Source organism: Telopea speciosissima, chromosome 5, assembly GCF_018873765.1.
Source record: "Telopea speciosissima isolate NSW1024214 ecotype Mountain lineage chromosome 5, Tspe_v1, whole genome shotgun sequence".
NCBI lineage: Eukaryota > Viridiplantae > Streptophyta > Magnoliopsida > Proteales > Proteaceae > Telopea > Telopea speciosissima.
In genome coordinates, this window is record NC_057920.1 from 42,936,735 (window position 1) to 42,955,489 (window position 18,755).

Genomic DNA, 18,755 nt, shown 5'->3' on the forward strand with positions numbered 1-18,755 from the left:
AAAGTTCCCTTCTAACCAGAGCTAGGTACTTGATCCATTTTAAGTTGGCCAGCGGGACTGATGCTCATCAAGTTAATGACCGTAGTTTAACGCCTTCGGGTGATAGTGATATCCTTAATCAGTGTCCGCCCTCGGTTTAAACTTTCCTGCTTCTAGTAGGTCTTGGATAGCATGCCCGAGTGCAATGCATTCATCAGTAGGGTGCCCCTTTTGGGTGTGATAGTCACAATAGTGACCCAGATCATACCAAGAAGGACCGGTCATGGTTGGACCGTGCCCAAAAGTCCTAATTTCTTCAATTCGGTGTATGCCATAGACCTAGTCATGCCCAAATCAGTGAACTCACACGGACTTGAATTTATCATGTTCACCTCCGAGTTTTGGTTTTGATTTTGCATCATGTGATTGTCTTGGCCGTTCGCATCTCTGAACAATTTGTCTTCAATGCGCTTTCTTGTGGCTATGAGCACTTCAACAGTTGTGAGGTGTTGACAGTAGAGACAATCATGATATTCTCCATACAGATTCTCTAAGATCATCTCCACCTGTTCTGCTTCCGTTGGGTAGCTCCATATCTTTGTAGCCTTCTCTCTAAACCTCATGATGAAATTGGAGAACCCTTCATTCGGCCCTTGCCTTAGTGTCTCCAACTCTCGTCATGTGATATCCAATTTAGTGTTGTAAGAATATTGCTTTGTGAATGCGTTCACATCTTTCGACCAGGTTTGAGTTTGAGTCTGGTCCAACTGGGTGAGCCACCTCAGAGCTGATCTAGCTATTGAGTAAAGGAAGGCCTGACCCATCTGGTTTTCTGTGTGTTCCCATGACTTGGCCATAGTGATGAAGATTTTTAAGTGGGCTTTGGGGTCTCCAATTCCATCGAACTTATCTAGCTTCCATTTGAAATCTTCGGGTATTCTTCCTATCGGAAAGAAGACCAAATCATCTTCTGGCTTCGTAACTATTTTACCTTTCACGGCGATCTCCAGTTTCTCAACCTTTTCCCTCATTTGTTTTTCCCTTTCAGTGTCAAGCGGATTCTGTAGGGTGTTGACAACCACAACCTCCTCTTCTTCTATCAAGACTTTGGGATGCACCCTAGGTACCATCGGTGTCATCCTAGGTTCTTCGGAGCTTTGCGCATTATCTCCTCCAAATTGGCCTTGCATTGCCTGAACCATCTGCGTGACCAACTGTTTCATCTCTGTCATTTTTTTTCGCATACTGACCATTTCTTGATTCAGTACTTCAATTGTGGGCTGACATTTGACGGATCCATGGTACCCACACTGGGTGATGACCTTACTAGACTCTGCCTATGTAGGGGAATGGAAGTACTTAAGACCTCCGAGGATCAAATTGGACCAACTGGGTTAGCTCATTATCATGACGGGCCCACATGAGTAACATGAATATTTCTTGTCGTGGATTGTGCTTTACAAAACTAATTTTAGGACTTGAAAAGATTTTTTTATGATTTTATATTTTTTATTTGTACTAGAAGATATACACAAGCAAAGTTAGTCTAGGTAACAATTTGCCTTTGACCTCTTGGTTCCATATTATTTAGGTAATTAATGGTGTAATTACGTCAACACCCTGGATTAATCAGGGAAGGCCCTTATAATCTTAGAATTGATGTAGCGACACCATAAATCCTTTGTTGTTCGATGGTTTAGGTCAAATTAGAATCGTTACACAACAGCAAATAAAACGGCTTAATTGAGAATCTCTCAACGGTCTATCCTTTGCTAATACGGGATGCCTTATATCACGGGACGCTCAGAGCTCTATCATTAACGTACCATACTGGATAGCGTATCATTCTCTGAGAGACAATTGAGGCAACATTTTTTTTCCGATACACTAGTCCAGACGTATATATCATTTTTTACGAGGGACTATCGAGGGACGGATAGAGGCCCTTCTTATGACAGACAATCCATATTAAGAAAGGTAGACCACCAAGAATCTCGCTTTCAGCCCTACTATGTTAGTTTATGGCGTATCCTAATCGTATATGGTCTAATTTCCTATATGATGCATGCAATAGGTAGGCTGATAGGATAGAATAAGGTTACCCTTGACAGAACCGATATACCTATCACTCGTGGTCGTGGATTATAGATACGTGGTTCTTTTAATATACCTCGGGAATAGGTCACGCGATCTCAGAGTATCAAGATAGTGCCCTTTTTGGGTAACGAAGTACCCCACAACACACTAGTGAATACCCTCACCGGTGATTCTAGACCCGTATAGTAAATATCAAGGGCTATGGCTTCACTGTGAATTACCCATGACTACACATGGGGTCCAACAACTAACCACGGGGCTATGTGTTTCCATGACGTGCGTGTGTGCATGATAGTGGTGCAAGAAGCGACTATCATCTGATCTCAAAGAACTTAGTATGATGTGCCCCACCTCCCTAGGGGTAAAGGCACAATAGGGAGCACCCTCATCATTTGATTTCACTTCGAACACGATGCATGATGCAGTTAGTACAACAAAAGGGGTTAGCCAAACATGTTATCAATCAAACAATGTGGAAGGGAGAATATTCTTATGTTCAACGGTAACAGCTAGTATTGAAAGCTTGACCATCAATCCTCAGTAGAGTCGCTACTGTGAGGATCTGTTCTCAAAACTGTGTGTTTCCTGGCGCTTGGTTCGGATGGGGATGGGTTATGTCCCTCTGTTGGAGAGAGGGAAGGAATGCATCTTCTTAATGGTTATAATTTATTGGGGGATTGGGGTCATACAATTAAATGAAATGGAGTCGCCACTTAGGATTAGGGCCTAGGACCCATTGGTGTGGGCTACGAGACTTCGCTTGGTCTGGTCAGAGATTCGGGGTAAGTGGTCAGCTTACAAGAGTGGGAAGGTGTTAGGCACCCACCTCGCCCGGATAAATCACTCTTTCTACTAGATGCTGGTTTTCGAATATTCTCCCTTCATAAATGTCCTATTTTCACACATATAGCTAAAATGATGCATAAACTGCTTAAAGTTAAACTAATTTAAATTAACTACTGTACACTTCACAAGAGTAATTTAAAAGTCTACATTGTTACGAAATTAAAGTGTGATGAAAGAATTAAATACCTATATGCTTTAAACCAATGCAATTATATGGGACGGATTGTGTCCCCCAGCTGAGGTGGAGGCAAAAGACTGGCTTCACCCTTCGTCGGACAGAGTAATGGCATCAGAAAGCTTTGGAAAGTAATCACCTGGATGTCGGGCAGAGTAACGGCTCACAAGTGTCGGGCACTAGGACTTCGGACAGAGTAACGACATCGGAAAGCTTTGGAAAGTAATCACCTGGATGTCGGGCAAAGTAACGGCTCACAAGTGTCGGGCACTAGGACCTCAGACAAAATAATAGTGTTGAAAAGCCTAAAAAACTAGGCATTAGTACGTCGGACAGGGTGACTATGCCATGAGAGACTTCGGGGGTTTGGATGGAAATGGATTAGGGAAGGTGGATTCTGGGGACCCAGACTTCGGATAGAGGGACAAGGCTCGAAGGCTTAAAATCAGACTAGGAAAAGGCCCCGAAACAAGGAAACTAGGCTTTGGAAGGGAAACAGGTAGAGGTTCGGAGTCTAGGAGCTCCCCCCCTCTTGGAAACTTGGAATTTGTTGAAAAGAGGGGTGGGGGTATTTATAGGCAAAATTTTCATCTGGTGGCACCGCGGTGAAACCTGCGGTGCCGCCGGACCAAAAAAATTTCACTTCGGGTCCCCCATGGCGCCACAGCCGGTGGGGCGCCCAACCACAATGTTGCCGCGCAGTGCCGCAATGGCGCGGCGCCGCTGCCGGGTGCGGTGCTGCCATGCAATGCCACGACCGCGCGTGGTGCTATCGGGGGCATTGTGTGGGGTTGTTCTGAGGATGCGGGGGGCCATGGGTGGAAACGAGGTGGGACAGGGGGTGTCCGAGTCACTTCGAAGGAAAAGAGTTTTTAAAGGGCATTGCCAATCTTTTGCGTCCGATTGTCATCATCGCTAGGGGGTGGCAAAATCCAAAGTCTACAATGGCAAAGTATTTCTTGGATGTTAATGAACAAGACGTACTTCTATTTATCGACAATATCTTCCGTTTCGTCCAAGCAGGATCCGGACTATCCACTTTATTAGGCGGAATGCTTTCTGCTGTGGGTAGCTAAAAAGTAGTGAACTTACTAGGTAGATTGATCTCCTAGGTCTATATAATCTTTTTTTGATTGAAGATCTCCTTTGAGCTCTACTTCACTTTGATCCGCTTCTCTAGCTATTTCCTGAAATGATAGTCATCCATGGTGTTCTAGTTGGGAATGGTTCCATGGGCCAGATGAATCAGTACCTATGGGTTCATGATAAAAAGCTTAACACCTCTCATTCTTATTACTTATTCAATATGAAAAAAATGAGAAATGAAAAGGATGTTTTATTCAGAACCCCCTGGAGAAATCTGGATCTTTCCCACTTCACACAACATTTGTGATTCTGTTGGCATTCTATCTACAGTCCTAAACCTTAATAGTCCATCATGAAATTTAATGATATTAAAACTTGATCTTAAGTACACAAAAGATATCAAAAAATTAGCTCCTACTATCAGTCCTTATACTATTCAGTTACCCCTTTTCCTTTGTCTTTTGCTCCTTGATTTGATATAAGCATTCCATGATATATGAGGTGAGCTAACAGCCTAATGAGCAAGACACACAACTATGCAGTGAATTACATACATATTAACATAATAAACATATGTACTTGGAGTGTAAGAAACAAATTCTTGCGTTCGATCATAACATTCAATCATCATTTGTCAAGTTTAACTTATGAATTTTCATTCATTTATTTATGATCATGGTGAACATTGTTCATTCATCTTTCAATCAGTTCATAAGTTACTTTATTTTAATAGTCATAGCTTCAACACCTTATATGATTTGGTATACCCTTTGCTGGGATAGTATCTTGGCTAAAGCCTAAACGCCACAAAATGGCTCATGGTGCTTAAAAAGGCCAGTTGGGTGCATATAAAGGCATGTGGGATACCAATTAAGGCTTGGTATACCTCACCGAGTCGTATTTTGGCATCAACCATTACATAATTTGTCTTTCATTCACTTCGTCCTATAGCATGATACACTCATATATCAAATATGTTTTCATGATACGTAGTAAAATTTACAAGACTACATAATACATAAACATGAACAATTAACAATATTAACAAAATAAAAAAACCAACCTATTCGTTCTCAATCAAGTACTTAATTCATCATTGTGGGACATATACATAATCAAATCTTGAAATAAATAGCACCAATTGAGTAATCGCACTCACCTTCAATTACCAATAGTTCAATTAACTTCCAATTTAATCAATACTTATACTTGGGAGGTGTCATAAAATAGCCAAACAACAACATATAATCCATATAAACATTAGTAGTTCCCGTGCCTATGCCTCTTGAGCACTACCTGCATACTTATAATCCATATAAGCATTAATAATATTTTTTATTGGTGTAAAACAATATGGGGCCACGGGCCTGGTCCAGACTGCCCACAAGGGGCAGACCGGCCAAACCCGCATAGGGGAGAGGGAGGTGGTCACTTAAGTGACCAACTCCTCTCCCCCCTCTCTGTTAGAGTGCCAATGGGGATCTAAAAGGGGTGGTCCAGGGTTTTGACTTTATAAATCTAAGATAGCCCAAAACCCTAGGGCAGTTCATAAGAAATTATTATCTCCCTCTCTTCAAGTTCTGTGTTTTTCTTTTGGGTTTCCATCCCTACTGCCTAGGGATTTGCGGTGTGGATTTCTCTAGGGAGAAACCTGTAGAGATTGTGGAGCCTTATTCGTGTGCTCGTAACCATAAGCTTGGCTATTGATCCTTCTTTCGTTGTGCTTCTGTACACATTCAGGTATGATCCAAATCCTAATTTATTTGGATCTTGATGTATGTGATCTAACAATGGTATCCAAGCCAATTTGGTTTATGGTTCGCCTATATGGGAAAGAGATTATTATTTTTTGGATTTTGGAATTAGGGTTTTCAATTTTGGAAGGAGCATGAGTGCTACCCTGGAGCGTAGCTCATACTTCTCCCCTATTTCTCTCTCTTTCCCCTCTTTTTTCTTTTTTTTTTTCTTTCTTCCCCATGCCATGCTGTCCTTGGCGCACGCCCACAGCAGCAGCAGGCCACGGCCAGCGGCTTCGCGGGTGTGTGAATGGCATGCATGCGTTGGCCGTGCATAGGTATATTTCTTTCCTCCTAGGCTTGTGGTTTAGATAGGTCCAAATAAGTTAAGGTGGAGTAGTTTCAAAGGCCTTGAAGTAGAAACTAAGTTTATGGCCTTGTGAGAAACTTTTGTTAATTTACTCCTTTGACATGCACCATACACATGATGTTTATCAAAGCTTAACTTAGGGAGATTTCTCATCAAATTCTTTGTAGAGAGGGATTTAATTTACTTAGAGTTTATATGCCCTAACATTCTATGTCATAAGATAGCATCATCAACTTTAGATATAAGGCATGCATTATGAGAATCTAAGTTAAATAAGTAAATATAACATTGTTTTTCCTACATCTTTCAAGGATCACATGATTTTCATGATCTTTAACTACACATTTAGAGACATCAAAATTAACAAATTATCCAATGTTGCAGAATTGACTTACACTAAGTAGATTATACTTTAGGTTATCAACCAAGCTAACATTAGAGATTACTGTACCTCTAAATTTGATTGAGTCATTTTCAATGATTCTTCCTTTGCTGTTGTCTCCAAAAGATACCCATCCTCCTTTTTGCTTCTTGAGCTCGAAGAATAGCTTTGGGTTGGATGTCATGTGCTTTGAGCAACCACTATCACTGTAACATTCCATGTTGCTCTTATGCACTTACAAAACAATAATGCTCAATAAAATTTTTGATCCCCATTTCATGTTGGGTCCATCAAGGTTAGTATCATACATTTCTCTTGGTCTCCAATTTTGGTTGCCATACCAATTGTTGTATGATTGGGGGTTCCAAGGTCTTTGATTTTGGGTTACCTTATGTGGTTTTTGCATTTGAGAGGGTTCCTTGGTCATTGCACCTTTGGAGGATCTCTCCAATATTGACTATAATAAGGTCTTCTAGGTTTGCAATATGCTTGATTCGTATTCTTTGATCCCATGTACTGATTTCTCCATCGAGTATTATGGTAATCCCAAATGGAATGTCCCTTTCTGTTGCAGTTATTACGTACAACACTCTGGGAAGTTTCTGATATTTGAATCTTACTTTTGGGATTGAGTTTCTTTACTTGAGGACTATTATTCTTGGAATAACATTCCTCAAGAGAGTGTCCTTTCTTTCTACAATAGTTACAATATTTATTTTTCTTTGCTCCCTTGCTTGCTATCTTACTTGAACTTGGCTTTTGGGTTTGTTTGAATTGTTATCCAAACCATACCCTAATCCTTTCTTGTTGAAAGATACTTTTGATAAGTTCCAAGTAAGATTTCAAGGTTCTTTTTGCCATTTGTGAATGATTCTAAGGCTTTAGATAGATTTTCTTTTTCTTCCTCCAAGTTATCAGTTATCTACTTGCGAGGATAAGGTTATGATTTGGTCTTTGAGAGAATCAATCTCTTTTAAGAGATGTCTCTTGGTGGTTGCCAATTCTATGTTATTTTCATAGAGTTCCTCAAAAGCTTCTGCTAATTCTGAATTATTATTAAGAGATGGAGGTGTGGGAGTTACCTCTACTTGGTCTTCCTCATCTTTAAGAGCTATGAGAGCTAGATTAATTTGCTCTGTTTCTTGAGATTCCTCATCTTCTTCCTGTTCATCACTTGAATCAAATGTGTGTTCGGCTTTGTATGCATTTTTATATTTCTTCATCATTGGACAATCTCCCTTGAAGTGTCCTAGTTTCCTACACTCAAGATAAACAATATTTCTTGAAGAAGAATCAGTATTATCTTTGGAAACACTCTTATCTTTTTTGTCTTTAGAGAATCTCGTCTTGTTGAATGAGGTTTTGCCCTTGTTCTTCAGAAACCTTGAAAACTTCTTTGAGAGATATGCAATCTCATCATCAGAGAGTTCTTCTTCATCATTATTTATTTTGTAGCATGATTTGAAAGCCACGACTTTCTTCTTAGACTCTTTTGGTTCATCTTCTTTGGCATCTTGTTTGAGTTCCATTTCATGAGTTTGAAGGGATCCTAATAATTCATCAAGACCTAATTTCTCTATATACTTTGACTCCTTGATGGTCGTTGATTTGGGTCTCCATTCCTTTGAAAGGGATCTCAAGATCTTTCTTACATTTTCTCTATTTGTATAAACTTTACCTAATCTTTTCAACTTATTGACAATGTTAGTGAATCTAGTGAACATAGTATATATATCTTCATCATTTTTTATTTTAAACAATTCATATTCATTCACTAACATATCAATCTTAGACTGTTTGACTTCAGTAGTTCCTTCATAAGTAACAATAAGTTTGTCAAACATTTTTTTTGTAGAATCACACATACAAGTTCTATTATTTTTTTCTCTCCCAAAGCACATTGAATATAGCTAATTGCTACATAGTTAAGTTGGACTTTTGCTTTTTTAGCGATAGTCCATTCTTCTTTGGGTTTGTGTATGACATTCGGTCCATTTTTAATTAACCTCTCATACATCAATATTATTAGCATACACAGTTTTTGAAGTAATTTTTCCAATAGAAAAATCATTCTCCTTCAAAGAAAGGTGGTCTAGTAATGTTATATCCTTCAATCTTTCGCTTGGCAGAGGATCCCATGGATTTTTTACTCTTAATAAGATTAATATAATAATCAAGGTCTTGAGCTTCCGCTCTGATACCAAATGTAAAATCACCTAGAGATGATGAATAGGTGATGCTAGTATAAAATAAAATCTTTTGCGAAAATATTGAGTTATTAACAAAACTTAAAGTATTTACACAAATAACACACAAATTTTATAATGGTTCGGTCAAAACTTGCTTACATCCACTCCTTTCACCTTAGAGAGAATTCCACTAAAAATAATCTTGAGAAAGAGCAAGAGAACTCGTATAAATTTTGATTCCGAGCAAGAGGACTCAACACTACTCTTGATTCTGAGCAAGAGGACTCAACCAATCTTGATTCCGAGCAAGATGACTCAATTAAAACATAAAGTAAAAACTACTAGGAAAAGGGTTACATCAACCTTAGTAGGAGTGTATGCTACCTTCCACCCTTGGATCTTGAAGCTAGATGAGGTAGAGGAGCTTGAGTGTATGAGCTTGTGATATTAGATGCTTGAAATCTATGAATGCTCACTTGAGGCTATTGCAATTAGAGCTTGTAGAGAAGTCTCTTGGTGATGGTGATTAGTATTAATTAGAGCTTAAACAAGTGCCTATCTATAGGCTAGGTAGCTCAAATTAATTAGGAATCTGTCTTAAGATCGGATTCATAAGACAGAGCTAATCCTTTATACCGTTTCCCAATCCGGTATGCTGGATCACCAAATTCTTATAATATAGCCTTTGACTTAACAGTCAAGTCCCAACGGTCATAAATGAATTCGGTATGCTGGATCAAGCTCTGTAGAGACATTTTTTATCCGGTATGCCAGATTCAAATCTGGAGCATTCCGTTTGCTCTTTGTGACTTATGTCTATGGGATTAATATGATTCGATATGGCGTTTTTAGATCCGGTATACCGAATCAGCAGTTTTGTTGGAATATTGTAAGTCCTTTAAAGGACTGATATGGGGTAACTTCCAATTGGCATGGGCACATTGGGGGGCTTGCACTCCCAGGTTATCATAGTACCAACACTGCAATCAAGACAACAGACATCAGTACAAGCAACTACAATTTAAAGCAAAGTACAAGAAAGGAACAACGGATTACCTCTGGTATAAACCAAGTGCCACTGACGCACTAGGTGCGCCGCACGGCCAAGGAATCCAGCATCCTCAGTATATGAGCGTAGCCCGCTCTAGCCCAGTCGAATTCTTTACCTTCGATAGATCCCTAAGGTACCACACCATGGAGATGTGGATCCTCATACCATTGGTACTAAACAAGGTGTTCCCCAAGAGATAGAGGATGAAACACCTAGCCTGCTGATCCAACTCCTCATGGCTGGACGAATCGGTAACCATTTTCTTATCCCATTCCCGACGGAACCATTGTACCCCCACGTTGGACTCAGAGGGGAGGGATCCCAAAAGCCTCATCAGCTCCTCATCTTCAAGCACCCAACCACCAGGGTGCCCAACCACTGCTTCACCACTAAAAGAGAGCCCCGTGTACAAGAAATAGCACAGGGGCGTGATCGCTATCTCACCCACAGGCAGATGGAATGTATGGGTAGTGGGCCACCACCTCTCCACCAAGGCCTACGCCAAGGATGTATTGAAGGACCTAGTCTGGAGAAGAGCTAGATCCTTGAAGTCGGCTATCACAATCCGCTGACAGACAGCACCGTATAGCTGATTGTACCAGCTCAAAACATTCGATCATGACCCATATTTGTGATAGGTCACCAGTTCCTGTAAAATAAGGCTACGATTCCAAGATCACTTCAAAATCCCCAGTGGGTCGAACCAATCAGTGATGGTAAAATATAACACAGGGATCCATATGATAACCCTAAGACAAGGGCGACATCCCTCAGTGGTTACCAAAACCCCCCCAAAAAGCAGGGCATCTCAGGCAAGCATCAAAAGGCATCAAGAGCATCTAACCCCAATCGCACCCAATTCCAAATATGGTCAATCTCGAATAATATGGATTCTATCATGATCACATTGGGCAATACAACCACAATAGAGACTGTGAGATAACCTAGAGGGGGGTGAATAGGTTATCATTAGTGAATTTTTTACTCTTTTTCGATTTGTCTCCCAATTAAGTGTTTAAAATAAAATAGTAAACAAAAATAATGCAAAAATAGGAAGACACAAGATTTATAGTGGTTCGGCTAAACCAAGCCTACATCCACTCCTCTCAACCTTGAGAGAATTCCACTAGTAGCTTCCTTTCAGTACAGTAGGTGGGAAGAACACCTTTACAATCTTTTTCACAGGATAAGAGGATCCTAACACTTTTTCACAGGATAAGAGGATCCCACACACTAATCTAAGTACAGTCTAGATTAATGTAAAAATACTTTCTTAACTCAAAAACATAAATAATTGAAAAATAAAAAGTAAGGATTACCTAAGCAAGGAATGTGACATGTATTCCTTACGAGTGAGGAATGATGTGTACATGAATGCTCAATGTAGTGCCTTCAAGATGATAATGCTTGAAACATAAATGTTGAGAAGGTCTTTGATGGGTTGAAGTTCTCTTTGAATAGATTTTTAAGAGATGGGTTAACTTCAACAAAGAGAGCTTGAGATTGATGCTTGAATATAGCTCTCACTTGATTTAAAACTCACACAAACAAGTTTTTAATTGCTAGTACTTGAGGGGTTTCAAGTGTTGTATTTAGAGCTAAGAAGATGCTCTATTTATACAAAAAATCTGGGTTAAGTTTGAGTCACAACGGATAAAAAACGGCTAGTTTTTAGTCAAACCGATCGACCACTTTGTGTGCCGGTCGACTTCTTTAAGAGAGCCATTGAAAAATATAGCCATTGCAGTCAAATTGCACCAACCGATCCATCGGTTAGTGTTGGGCGACCGGTTCCTCAACTGGTTCATCCCACTTCAATCTCTGTGACTGGTGGTCGATCTATGTAAAGATCAACTGGTCAACCGATTCTGAAACCGGTTCACAGACTAGTTATTTTAAGTGATTTTTTTTAGTGGGTGTATACACATATTAAACCCTATTAATACTAAGGTCATTATAGTATATAATCTAGCCTCCTAAGGTCTCTAAAAATGCATGATGTATGCAATGCAATTTTCATTAAAATATATCATGCAGTACATTGTGTAAGTAGTGTGTGTCTAAAGGTTTGAGTCTTCGGTCTTGAGCTTCATATTGACATCTTCAAGGATGTTTTTCAATCTTCAAAAGATCTTTGTTTAGATCTTTCTATTGTCGAAGCTTCTCATGACTTTTCAGCATCCTTGATCATCCACATTCTTGATTCTTGACTTCTTGGCTTGATGTCTATTTTCAATCATGTCTGTTTGTTATCATCAAAATCAATGTTTGGGGAGGGAAGTGATTACCCAACAGAGACTAAGAACAATCAATAGAGATCAACATATGGCATTACAAGCATACAAGGATTCATATACAAAGGAAGCAACACAACGTCCGAAACAAAGAAATTCAAAATCTTACCTTGGGCGGCTTCCACGCATTATTATAGATATGCATGGGTGTCTCTCTGAGCAGACGGCCTTCATACCATGGAGCCCTCGATGACTTCTCACAATCGCTCAAGACATCCTCATCACGAATCACGACACCCGAACTCCTTGGCCTCTTGGGAAGAGGAGGTGCACCATCAGACCCCATTGGTCTCTTGCCCTTGTCTCTCCCAGACATGGTGAAGAACACAAGGAGAACAAAGAAGAACAGAGAAATCGAAGGAAACCTTGGGCTTTTCTAAAAAATCCACACGGATGGAAATAAAGAGGAAGGAAGCATGATCGATTCAAGCCCTAATATGCGTGGTCTGATTCATAATAGGTCACACATGACCTAAATTGGTGCAAAATCTACTCTAGAGCCCCAAAAATTCGAAAAGACAAGAGTTTGAAATGGAAACGAAGAGTGACTCTTCGTCTTCATAAATAGAAATGCAAAATCCACTCTAGAGCCCTGAAAATCTAAAAAGACAAGAGTTTGAAATGGAAATGAAGAGGTCTTCATAAACAGAATTTTTACCTAGAATTGACATCAAACAACCCCTCCTTGGACATCAACGCCTTGTCGAAAAAAGAATCTCGATGTCGACGCAGGCTCTCACTGTCGAAGAATCCTTTCTCAATGTCGAATTATGCATTTTACCGTCAATTCTCAAGTTTGGAGCAAGTGGGTCCACCCCCATGGTGACTTGGCACCCCTAGCATGCCAATGCTCACCTTACACATGTCCCGCGCCAAGAATCAGGCAAGATTCCCAATCTCCAATCACGCCCACACAATCGGTGATTACCAACTTGAGATTACAATCAGCATATCATGCACGCCCCTATATTAGAAAAATTACCAGACTACCCTCACCATGGTCAGAGCTGTGCAACCATCTGCGATAAAATTATAAAATTACCCCTATAACATGCCCTATCAACGGCGAATTAATCACCAGAAGTGCCCAAACTATCGGCAATTCTCTACAAGTGCACCGTGCCCTATCAATGGTGATTACTCTCCAAAGTGCCTGTACCATTGGCGATTCTCACATGCACTTTTACCTTATCAACGACAATATTTCCTAGTATGCCTGTACCAATGGCGAACACTGTCTACAACCCCAATGAAAGAGCCCGCACTATTGACCAGTCACCCCAGCCAACGAAGCCCATACTATTAGCAGCCCAAGCATTACTACAGTTCAACCGATGGAGCCACCTGCGCAGGTATGGCTTTATCTCCCACACTCCAATGTCCCTGAGCAAGACACTGGCGAGTTATTGCTCAATCTGACGAGGTAAAGTATTCGCAAAATCACTTCTTTGACTTATAACTATGCATAATCTCAGTCAAAGAGGGGCATTCTGTAGACACCTCATTTTGTCTTTTCCCCTGAAGGTTTCTTGTAACAATGATGAGCACCCTCTAAGGCCTAGAGTTGGTGTATCTGTGGATGTAGGTGCACTGCCCGAATCCATCTAATGATAAAGCCATACCTGCGCTTGCGGTATTATTTTAACTCAAACAAGTTTTTGGCGCCGTTGCCGAGGAGATTATTAACCACTTTATTTTTTTTATTTTTAAGTAATTTGAAGTGCTTTAGTTTCTTCTCTTTCTCCTCTTTCTTTTAAAAAAAAAAAAAAAAAATTTGAAAACCTCCTCTTGTTTCTCTTCTATTTCAAATAGTGTGCGCCCAATCTAAAGTCCTTCATATGCCCAAACCCAGCTAATCTTGGTGCCCCTTGATTCATTTGGTGGTTTGGATTGGCATGTGACTTATCTTTGGAGGTGACCACTCTTGATAACAGGAACGCGACATAGTGAGAGTATTGGAAACATAAACGTATAGTAGTCCTCCACCCTACATCAGAATCCATTTGGAGTCGCCCGTAGGTGGCTCGTGAAGACTATACGGGTTCCCTTGCTGTCAACCTATATGGCAATCTTACAGCTTTGGAACCATTGTTTCGGTTTCTGAGGGATAGATGCACTATCTACCTTGGGCTCCCTCTTGTTTTTAGTATTTTTTTTTCTAGTTTTTTATTTTTCTTTAAACTTTTTTTTATGGGAGACCTCAATTTGGGATAGGTGGTTAACTTAGAATAATGGGAGATACACTTCCTTGTAAGACTTTGGGGGAAAGATGGACCTATGCTAAGGCAACCATTATTTTGGAGGAAATGTTTAAACAGGTTAGGGAAGCCAAAAGTAGTGAGATAGAGAACAATTTTGCACCACCCCAGTACAATTTTGCTCCCCAACCCAACTATGGGCTTTCGGGAAATTTTGATTGGTCACATCCCCAGACTATCCATGTTATGGAAGGATGCCCTAATCTTTATGGGGGTAGCAATGGTGATGAGAATGTGAGTCCTCAATTTCAATATAATTCTTTTGGCACTTACAATCACGGGTGGAGTGATCATCCCTATTTCTCGTGGGATCAATGAAATAACCAAGCTGGACCACCCAATTTCCAATATCAAGGTCAGTATGGTCCTCCAATGCCCAACCCTCCATTGAATCTCAATGGGCCACCTCTCCTTGAACCATACCACCAACCCCCTGAATTTCAGAATATGGGTGAGGAGGCCAGACTGAGTGAGCTTGAAAAATACATAGACCTTCTCACAACAAGCCAAAATACCTTGGAGAAGCAACTCTCTCAACTGATAACCATGGTGCAAGAGGAGGAAACGGGTACATTACCTAGTCAGCTTGAACCGCCCCATCCCCAGTTTAATGATATTGAAAGTCCACCATCCCAATTTGAGGTTAATGAGAGTCACTCCCAACAAGATGCTCTTCATGATAATTTATTTGTTGAGATTGAGTCTCCTAAAGATATTAGTGAAGCGAGGTTTGATGAGCTACCTTGGGAAGTTCACCTTTTGCCTGAAATTTCTGATTTTAGTGAACCTAGTGAATTTATTGATTTAGAATCAGATTTTCATGATAACATAGAAAGCCAGGAAATTCGATCTCCCCCTCTCTCTTTGGAAAACTTAGATAATTATCTTTTTGAGGATTTCATTATCTCACATGTTGATTTGTCCAAACCTCCTAGGTTTGACGATTTTATTGAGGAGGATAATGTTAGTCATAATGCCTTTAAAGCATATTTCCATGATCCTTATTTGGCAAACCAAGTTATGCAAAGAGCGGATAGTTGTATTGCTAGGATTGATTTGAGTAAACCTCCAATTTTTTATGATTATTTAGATGAGGTTATTCATGATCCTTTTTATGCTTATTGTGATCCATTTTTTATTGGTTTTTTAAAGAATGATAGGTATTCTACATTGCAAACGGGAGAGGAGGGACGGATTTATGGCCTGAGTTTTAATGCCTTCATTTTCCACTATCCTTTGAGGATAGATTTTTCTATTGGATATTTCTCAGTTGTGCTTAACTTCCATATTATTTCTTGCTTTACTAAAATTCATGGTCGAGTGTTTTCTGGGTCTGAAGCTATTTCTCCATTTACTGGCCATGGATTGAGATTTCTGTTACTGCTCCTAGCACTTTTTGTAGAACTCATGACCTTTTATGATCCTCTTTGTTGATTATATCCGGTAAGCCCCTTCATCTCCTTCCTTGTCCTTATTCTTTCTTTTATGCATGCATTGAGGACACTGCATGAATTAAGTGTGGGGGGGATGTTGGGCTTAATTGGTGAATTTTGATTGTGACAATAGTTTGGTTTTGTGCATATGTCTCTTTGATTGCAAAGCGAGAGAAAGAGGGAATTAGGTGTCCTAGCATGCGAAATAATAAAAAATCCCTTTTCAAGGACGGTGGTTGGTTTGTATCCGGTGAGAGTGATTGAATTGGAAAATACGAGCATTATTTCATTTGATGGTTAGATTTTTCTATGTACTTTATGGACCCTTTGATCTTTTGGCTAGTAGTTGAGACCAATTTGTTTGTGGTAAGGCAAGGCATGAAAGTGAACGAAAGAAAAAAAAAAAAAAAAAAAAAAAAAAAAAAAAAGAAAGGAAGGTGGAATTCCTTGGGACTAGACAGGGCACTGTGCCTCATGAAGCAGGGTGACTTGATCGAAATTCCTTGGAAGGAAACTCAAAAAACTCTTGCATTAATGTCTCATTATCTTATGGATATATGCAAAAAGTGAAACTACCAAGTATTTGGGTGTCTGATGTATGCTCCATCATGTCATTCAGAGAACAGTAGTGGAGTAGGAATAGAGTTTGTGGTTGAGAAAGAAAAAACTTTTGCCTTAATGCCTAAAAAAAAAAGAAAGTATGGTCAACAATACTCAAGCCTAAGTCTTTGGTTCCATCGATGCTATGGGGGGTTTACTTGAAGGTGAGTAGTATTCAGAAAATATGAGGAGATCCCTTGAACTTGATGCATGCTTGTTACTTGAATTGATGTGGGGTGATAAAATTCAAGTGTGGGGGAACCTTTGGCTCCTTGATCTTTAGTTGAACACTTTTTGGGATTATATGTACTGTCCTACTTATGCCATGATTAAAATTTGCAGCATTTATTTACAATTGAATTTTGGGTGTATATTCACTGCAAACACCCACGAGACACAACTTGTCCACTAGGGGTAACCTAGGGGTTTAAAGGCTTGTTTCACATGCTAAGTGCAATCATGATTCCTACGAAAGTGAGTTAGGATTTTCTGCATTCTAGGTTAGTTTTTCTTTTGCTTTACTTGAGGACAAGTAACGTTCAAGTGTGGGGGAATCTGATGAGCACATTTATGTGTGAAATCTTAGGGCATAAAGCATATATTTTACCACATTGGACAGAGTTGCTCGGTGCTTTCTTGTGCTTTTCAGGGTTTAGGTGAATTCTTGTGAAATGGAGGAGATGATGCTAAGGAAATGTTTTTAAGCTGTTTAGAGGTGTTAATGGCTTGGATGGGTAGCCCATCGAGTCAGCTTCGCAACGGTTCAAACTGCACATGATTCCGAGTTGAAACGAAGAAGTTACGGCTATTTCCATAACAAAGCACGAAAATGGTCTGCAGGGGTTTATTTGTAATTATTGATAGTCATCCGGGGATAAAGTGAAGTGAAAGTTTGGATTCTAGGGGCCTTAATACAATAACCAGAAGTTATATTTCTTGTACCCGAAAGATTCCATTTGGAGGGCTCTGGACAGTCCAACTTCAACTTGAGATATCTTGGGCTCCCGAACTCCAAATTGGACGAAATTTGGGTCTATTTTGGGTGATTTTTGCAAGGAACACAATGGTGAGGCCTATATAAGCACCCCATGCGCCATGTTTTCTGAAGGACAGAATGGGTATTTTATTTATTCTTGAAGGAATCCTAGTCATCACCCTTACTCTCTCTCTCCTCCAACTTCTCAAGGGCACTTCTGAAATTCTACTTGGGATAGATTTATTTTGAAAGATATTCTCTCACCTATGGAAGGTTGAAAAGTCAAAAATGCTTTGATTTTATTGCTTGGAGAAGATATCTACAAAGAAAAGGAAGCACTTGTTAGAATTGAAAGTTTACTTTTCTAGAAATAGAAGGTCTATGTAAACAATCTTCTCTTCTTCTTCTTTCTATTTTTTTCTTTTTTTTTCTTAGGATTCAAGGCATTGTAAAAGAGGAAGGAGAAGAGAATATTCTCTTTTCTTAGGGAATATTTCTCCTACACTTCCCTCTTCTCTCTTCTCCTCTCTTCCCCCTATAAATACCCCTTGCCCTTTGGCTTGTAACAAGTTAGTTTTTTAGTTAGTTTCTAGTTCAATTTTAATTCAGTTTTTTAGTGTAATTTTTACTTCATTCACTTCGTGAAATTTTCTCTTCTTTTCCTATTTTTGGCTTAAGTTCTTAGTTTTGATTTCAAGTTCTTAGTTTTGATTTCATAAATCTAGTTTAATGGTTGTAATAGTTTTAGTTTAAAGCTTCCTAGTCTAAGTTCCTATGTTGATGACAAGACATGGAGATTTAGAAGAGGAAGCCATGGTGAGTTTATTCAAGTATTCAAGCACATCAAGGTATCTCATTCTCTAAACCCTTAATCTCATTCTCCCTTTCCTCTATCTCTCTCTATCTTCTTCTTCTTCTTCTCCCTCTATTTCTTTTATTTTATTTATATAGTTGTGGTATGTGGATGCACTTTTATTCCCTTATTTCTTTTTATGTGATTATGAAGTGTGGCTGCGTTTTTGTTATTCCTTTCAATTCGCTTCAGTTTGATAGGTTAGATGCTCATGTGTTAGGACGCCAATTTAATCTCTTAATTTTGTTAGATGCTTATGAGTTAGGATGCATTAATTTTTATTAGTTTAATTTAACACTTTAATTTGGTTCACTTTGCATTAATTTTAAGTTAGTTAAATAGAGTGGCGTATATCTCCTCGTGTTCGACCCGTAGCTACGATTGACCCATACGCTTGTGGTATTATTTTAACTCAAACACCCGTATTATG